A 7378-nucleotide genomic window follows, 5' to 3' on the forward strand; every position below is an offset into this window, starting at 1 on the left:
TAACGTGTTTTTAATGTACACTAACATCGTAACAAACGTCAGATTTTCAGGAATATCTCACACAACTGGCAACCAATAACAATGATTTTCTACAAATTAAAGTCATAATGTTTTAGTTACACTTTACTGACTCTGATGTCTTTTCTCTAATAAACTCAAATTCTCACAAAAAAAATTGACCTATTTTCAAGTTTCGTAGGCCTACATTTCCTTTGTCTGGAAAGCCATCCAAGCCGGGAACGCCCAAATCAGGTTAAGTTGTAATGTTTTTCTTTAACAAGACGAATAAAAATATATTATGCCTGTTGGAACTGTAAGCAACATTTTTCTTTTTGTTCAAGAAACATATTCCCCAACATGAAACTGCCTGAACCTACCTCGGCATACCTCAACTACCGTCGCGTTTCAACAAATTCAAACGTATTTCAACGGAACATGTGTGTGATATATTCCTGAAACTTTGACTAATCATTCCGATGTCAACCGACATCGGAAAGCGCTATACAAGACCACTATTCGGGTAGTAAGACGTAGCACTAAAACATAAAACACGTGATATGTCTTACATTAAGACTATATTGTATATATAACAGAAGTCGAGTACCTAAGTTTTTTTGCAATAACGTACAAAGCACGTCGATTCAAATCATTCTCGTACCACAAAAACTATTTAAATATAACTATTAATGTAGTTCTAAATAAATTTCAATGTTTACTCTCAAAGTTACAAGTAGAGAGTAAAAGAATAAGGAGAAAAGAACCGGATCAGAAGAAGATCGTAGTCACCGTTATTGACGTTTTGCGCTGTCTCGTAGCGTGATTGTGTTTTACGTCATAAACTTTAATGTACACAATTTGGCATATAATTATGCTAAATTCGGTCACCGGAAGAATGTGTGTTATTCGTTTGGTATCTGCCGATCACTGACGAGCGGGATGTCGATATGGAGACGATAACTTCGTTAAGCTACGTATGATGATTGCAGAGAGCTCATATTTCATAATGAGAACCTCTACGTACTTTATATTAGTCCAGAATTACCTTTAAAATAGCATTTAAGCAGTTTATATACACAAATGTCCTAACATTTTTGTAAGAAAATTCACCATCAGCTAAACTATTGTGCATTTAGTTTCAGCGTTCCTTTCTCATACATGTCCACACACCACTATGAACTAGATATATCAGGTTTATTGGAACTATTCAAATAGTCTTCGTGAAGGGGGTGAATAGTCACGTTTCAAGACACTGGAAATCGCTAGTTTACTGCAACAGTAGAAATTACATCAGTAGTTCCCTTTAGCGTCCGCATTATGAAAATAGCACACCATCAAATGTGATTTTCTGTGATGATGATGAACTGCAGATACCGAAAGGTATGAGACAGACTGAAAACTTTTTGATGGCAGTTTCTATTCCATAGAAACTACTTTTCAAACTGTGAATTGTCCAGATCTATGTAGAACTAAGGTATTTATCTCATTTTAGGAAGGCTGATACTACATTTGTTTTTAAAATTTCAATGACAATATTAAGAAACAATGCAGAAACTGCTAGTTCCTGTATGTTTTTCAATGTGTAATATTATGCCGTATTTCCAGATGATATCAATAAATCTCTAACCTACTATAATTTTTTTCAGCTTGGTTATCAAAGACATTGAAAAATGTGATGGTTTATTTTGTCATATATATATATATATATATATATATATATATATATATATATATATATATATATATATATATATATGGCAAAATAAGCAGTAATGGAAGAGACGAGTTTTGCATTGCGGAGATTCATCTTCACCGTGATGGCAAATATGTATGGCGCTACTAGGCGGGTGGCGACTGAGTTCTATATGATAACAAACAGTATGATACGATTGGCTGCGTACATAACGCATGTCAGCGACACGGCGTTTTTAGTTAAGTCCATATTAAGGGCTTTTGCAATGCACAAATCACACACAAAGTCACACTTTAAATCATGGACTCTTGCATACGATACTCTGCATTCAAATTAGATTATATTATCGAGATAGAATATTAAATAGAAATATAAACAATTGCACGGAAATAAAATTTAAATGTTAGAATTATTCATTTTCCGCTGGCGACATTAAATGAATATGACCCTGTGTATAACTTTTATCACATCCGCTATATCCGAGGTCTGGAAGTTTGTAATATTCGTCAGTTTTCTCGAATTGACAAAATCTGGTTGCATATTTGTTTATTCAGTACAACCGTAGGTGCACAAACGTTTTGACCTTTAAGTCCTTATTAGATTATTTCAATATATATATATATATATATATATATATATATATATATATATATATATATATATATATATATATATATATATATATATATATATAACGATAATGCATAAAGGTAAATACAAATTTAAGAACATAAGGATAAAAGCACGGTCCGCATAAATACCTTTTCCGGCTGTCTGTGTGGGTTCGAGTCCAAGGCTCGGCTAGCGTGGATACATGATAAAGCCTGCCAGTAGCTTCTCGTGGGTCAGTGGTTCTTCCCTGGGTTTTCCAGGGTTCTTCCTCCACCAGTTATACTGGCCGCCATGTATAGCCTATCTTGTGCTGAGAAATTGCGTTAAACCCTACAACAACAAAAACAACCTTTTCCGGAGTTTTGGGGATGCAAACACAATTTAATATCGGCAAAAGCTTCAACATAGTTTTGATGCCGCTATTTCATATTTCCTCCGACCACATCTGGTTATCCCTTTCAATGAAATTAAATTCAGGCCTGGTAAGGATTTGTTTCAAATGTTTGGGTTGTATCCTACTATTAATAATTTTAATTCTTTCCAAAACATTTCTCATTTTATCACTACGTTGAAGCAATTGTTCAAATTCTCGTACCATCTGGAAGATATTAGTGTTCCGCGGGTTACAAGTTGTAATTAAAGGAAATTCGCGTAATGATGTAATAATCTTTTCACGGTTATCTCCTTTGCTGGATGTTAGTATTCCTTGATCGTTAATTTCCTCTGTCTAGTTTTGCATGGGAAATGTAATGATGATAGTCGATGCACTGATTATGCTTGTCCTTTACATATGTAATGACACTGGTTGCAAAGAATACTTATTTCACTCTAGTTCTTTGTTAAATTTACATCTGGATATAAGTTATTAGGTTCGTGGAATGATATTTTTATAAACATATGTTTGTTCCATTTTTTAAGCATTCGTCTAAACATCGCTTCCAGTTATTACTCATTTCGTCCACGCGTGTATCCAATATTACGTAATATAATATATCGTCAAAATCCCTCAATACTGGCGTAAAATAAGTAATAAGTATATATATATATATATATATATATATATATATATATATATATATATATATATATATATATATATATATATATATATATATATATATTAATACTATCATACAGGTTAGAGAATTTTTAATTTGTACTCTACGGAGATTCGATTCGAACCCAGGTCCGAGGGTATACGGCACCCATTGCCTTGCCTGCACATACGAGCCCATATTCCCTCATGACTAAGCACACATCACCAAACAATGATGTTACTCAATATGTGTTATATGCACTCGTGTACAGCAGACACACTCGCATGACGACCTAGTAATTAATTCTCATGTATCTACACAGTCATTCCGGATTCCGATAAAAGAAATCAAGGTATATAGAATTTGTAATAGAGGATTATAGTTATGTACATATAAAGGCATGGACTAACATGAAACAGGCCTCATATGGAACAAGACAACCAGAGGTGACAGCTTGTGATAATAATTATATTATATGAGCTGGAGAGATTGACATCTACATGGACAGCAGCATTTGCGAACTATTACGACAAGACGTTGACAGATTTCGTTTCATTGACGGATAATATACTACTTATTAGTGCAGTTATGTTAGGACATGTTTGTTCATAGTATGGTGTGCATTTTATTGTAGAATGAAGTTACATTGATCGCTGTCACCAACATGAGTCTATTCAATACATCACCATCAACAGAGGACAGTGAGCCCTGCTTCTAAGTTGTCTCCAACAATATATCGTCTTCCTCAATGAATAAGTCAACCTCGTTTGCCATCTTGAAGGTGTCAATCACTCTCTCATTAAAACACTGCGTTCTGCAAGTAGCATTTCGCAACAAAAATAAGATGATCTCGATCGTTAGTCTCTTTTCCAAAGAGTTTACATATCACTGGTTTAATAACAGGCACTACATGTAGTTTCATTAACTCAGAGAGAGAGAGAGAGAGAGAGAGAGAGAGCATAACATCTATCGAAATTTGCTTCCAAGAAAAACTGTATGTTACTTGGTTTTAAATCCAAATGAATGTTCCTGAAGTGAATTCAGTCGTCCATAATTTCATATTTTCTCTCCAGCCAGCTTCCTCATGCTTTGATATAACATCAATAATGTGCCGTTTCCCATCGCTTTCGCCTTGAACTCATAGTGTGTAGTTTAAAATAACGCTTCCCAGAACATAATGTTTTGCTATTTCTGTTAATGTCTGGTATAAAACCATTCTGTTTAAAGTGTTTGTTAGATACTGTCATAAACTCATAGCGAATCTATTTTTTCCAGATAAACGATCGCCAGCCCCCTAGACAGTCGGTTGAAAAAGAATCATTTCGTCTTAGCTACGCATGACGAAAGTTCTAAACTTCTGGACATTGTCTCTGTTGGGGAATATTTATCTAAGGTTTGCAAACGTCTCGCTGCATACTTTTGACATAACTCAAGTTCTTCCATATTGGAATGTGTGGTGCCTGAACATAGTTGACATCCATATAAAGTCGTAGGTAGAATAATTCTTTTCCAAATTTTCACTTTGTTAATGGATTCCTTCCGCCGTTTCTGACACCAATCAAATAAAAGTTTCATAAAAAAATTTATTGGTTAGTTTGTTTTAAGTTGTATGATAGAGGTATGCCGGTATACTTCTTACTCTTGACTGCTGGAACTGGATTCTTGTCAAACAAAAAAGTAAAAACAGTCATTATTTTGTTAGTGAACAAGATAGTGCAACTGTTACCTGTGCTATATCTAAGTCTCACCTTCTCGCATAGTTAAAAAATTGTATGAAGTGAATGTTGCATCTATTGTTGCTAATTAGACATTCCAGCTGTGTTATCTGACACAAGCCAGGTGGAAATCGGCAAGCTTTATACAACGCAAGGTGTGATCCAGTTCCGTCATCAAATGATCTAATATTACGAGAAAGAACCACGCAGAAAACACGCGGCCCTGACCTACACCCTGCTTAATAACGAAACATTCAGACAGTTTACCACAAACAAAAGAGAACTTGCCTTTCACGATGCACCAGGTCTTCCCTTTGATTCCAAGTCTGTAAAACTTGTAAAATGACCAGTTGTGCCAAATGTGTTGAATGTTTTAGCTTCATCTATAAATGGAGCATATGAGTATCTCTGTCCATGTAATAACATTCAATAATAGTATACATAATCTTTAATAGAGAAAACTGCAGTGATTCCACCTCAATTATTTCTAAAAGCCTAATGCTATAGATTTAAAAAGAAACCCGTTTAGAAAATATAATTGGTCTATTGTATATGATTTGTTCTTCTTCCAACTGATACAAACTGGTATTACCAAACCTTGTTTAAAGTAGCACAGATACTTATAGGCATCGTACACTTTTGTCAATGTGAATTCAAGTAACTGTACTCTGCTTAGAAAGTCCGCAACAATTAATGCTCAGCAGCCGTCGTAACCACATGCCTTATCTTTAATGAGAGAACTAATTACACAACTGATTTCTTTTTTAGTGGCGATTTAATCAACAGCTTTATCGAAGCGGGAATGAGTTTTTATGATGTGTTTTCTAAACTGTGCTAAGATAATCTAGCAATGATACTCATCGTACGGATAAGTACTGTCACTTAATTACAAACTGGAAAAATGATTTGCTTATAACTCTCGAATAGAGCCGTGGTCGCGTGTAATTATATCGTTTGATTCGATTTAGAAAGTGTAATCATTATTATATCTTTACTTTCTTAAAAACTTACAGAACGTGGAAATGTCAGGTTCTGAATCCTTTTCAAGAATACCTAATTGTTCTCTATCGTACATTTCTTTAGCTTTCAAAACTTGTTTTGCAAACAGTTCTCATTAATTTGCGTATGATAGATAGTAACAGCCGCTTGGAACACCATTATAGATTCATTATCTGCGTTTCAGCCGCATTTCCGTGTGAAACTTTATTTTTCCGTGTTTTAGTTTCTAACAGGGGTTAACGTACGGGCAAAACCTCTTTAATCAGAAACTGAGAAGACGCATCAAGTAAAATCTTTATCATGTCTTGAGTAATAATTTCAATATCAACATTCTTCTGTTATCGTTTATTTTATCGGCTTATATAAGTCGAACTTACGTTTCTGCAATAGTATTTGGTCGATCAAAGATTTAGATTTACCATCGGCTGAGAAAAATGTAAAGTTTTGTCTATAACATATGGATTAACTGTTATCAGATACTAAATGCCTATCACTCAACAGTGTTTATAAAACAGCGATTCTTTGGTTCTTAACACTTAGATTTGGAGCTAAGCAATGAATTTAACTGGTTATTGAAATCTCCCGCGATTATGGGAATGCATTCTTTACAAAATAAATCAAATTGGTCCTTCAATTCTTTTATTGTTTTGAAGTAACTTGCAACATGAAAATTAATTAATGGCAAAAGGGCTCCAAAAACAAAATATTTACATTAATCATTCCATTACTGATTAAACAGTTTTGTTACTGTGTCTGGCTCTGGTACTAATTGTTGGTTGTTTCTTAGATACTTTTCATTTAGACGCTCGGCTCACACACGCACTACTATCAAGCATACTCGTACTTGGCTTATGTCTCGACGCAAGGCTCAACGCCTAAGAAAAGTTCTTTTCGCCTGCTAAGAAATGGTAGAAAATAAATATATCCGCAGCCAGTCTTTCCTCTAGAGGTGCACTCTCACACCTCATTGTTCTTTCAACTGTGCGAGTTAAGGGAAAGTTATCATTTCCTAATCAAGCCAGGCTGTGTAGCGATAATCTAACATCTTTCAAGTTATGCACTTTCAATTCAAGGCATATTTTCCATTTAAATTTTCCTCTGTTCAAAGTACCAAATTTCCAGTGGATTTGATGATATATATATTTTTTTCACTGTCTATCAGATCTTCTTCTTATTCTAAGTCGAACCTTTCATCACCACTGTAATAGTTAGCTGTCTTTAGTTCGTCATCCGTGTGGGCCGTTTACAGCTATATCCATATAAAGTTGTTAAAAATTTGTTAAAAACCTGTTATATATCGTTTGCACTTCTACTATAATGCAGAT

Source organism: Sinohyriopsis cumingii, chromosome 5 (genome assembly GCF_028554795.1).
Source record: "Sinohyriopsis cumingii isolate HCF-2022 chromosome 5, ASM2855479v2, whole genome shotgun sequence".
Lineage (NCBI taxonomy): Eukaryota > Metazoa > Mollusca > Bivalvia > Unionida > Unionidae > Sinohyriopsis > Sinohyriopsis cumingii.